Below are 944 nucleotides of genomic sequence, written 5' to 3'. Positions count from 1 at the left end.
TGAAACCATGGTGGGTGCCAATGCTTACAACTATTTAGAGATACAGAATTCCCTGGTGTCCAGTGTTTAGGACTCCATATTTTCCCTGCCAAAGACACAGGTTCAATTCCTGGTTGGGAAACTAAGATCCCACAAAACAGGTAACACAGTCAATAAATAAAAGATAGGAATAATAAATAAATAAAATAGAGATACAGACAGATAAATCAAGACTATAAAAGGATATTTTGAGGTCACAGACAGACTGCTTGCTTTTGTAAACCCAAGAAATTTGGTTCTAACCTGACTCACATGGTTCTTCCATCTTCCACTTCTACCTTCTTTGGTCTCTTGATTCCAATTTTGTTTATAAAGGAATGTGTGTGGGAGAAGGCATCTTACATCCTGCACTATCTCAGACAGAATTTCTATTGAACGGAATTTTTGACATAATCCAAGCTTCGTAGAGACTGTAAACTGTAGAGGAGCACATGGTTACCTATTGCTTTATGACATGCTCTAAACACAGATGGGTAAACACCTATTTAATTAAACTGCATTATTCGGTGATTCAGAAATTGGGGAAAGTACAACAGAAAAGCACTGACTCTATTTAATGTTTCAGGTCTCAACTGAGATGACTTTATAAACAGATGAATGAAATAATTTGTTTAACTTCAATGTATTTGTATGATAAATGTTCTCAGAACAATAAAAATAAAAAAAACACATATAATGTTAACGTTATGACTGTATGGCCGTCTCTTTGAGCTATTCTTATATAAGGAGACAGGGCAGTGACTAAACAGAAATTGTGAGTTTTAAGTAATCTTTCTGATTTTATGTCCAAATCAGTGTTAGACTTCTGTTTATTGATTTTATTCCTCAGCCCTAACTATAGGAAATTTTCTCAAGAAACAATTCCTCCAGGTTTTTCTCTAATGAGTAACTCTGGGAACTGATCT

The sequence above is a fragment of the Bison bison genome, unplaced genomic scaffold, assembly GCF_000754665.1.
Source record: "Bison bison bison isolate TAMUID 2011002044 unplaced genomic scaffold, Bison_UMD1.0 scf7180017858235, whole genome shotgun sequence".
NCBI lineage: Eukaryota > Metazoa > Chordata > Mammalia > Artiodactyla > Bovidae > Bison > Bison bison.
Note: the sequence above shows the minus strand (reverse complement) of the source record.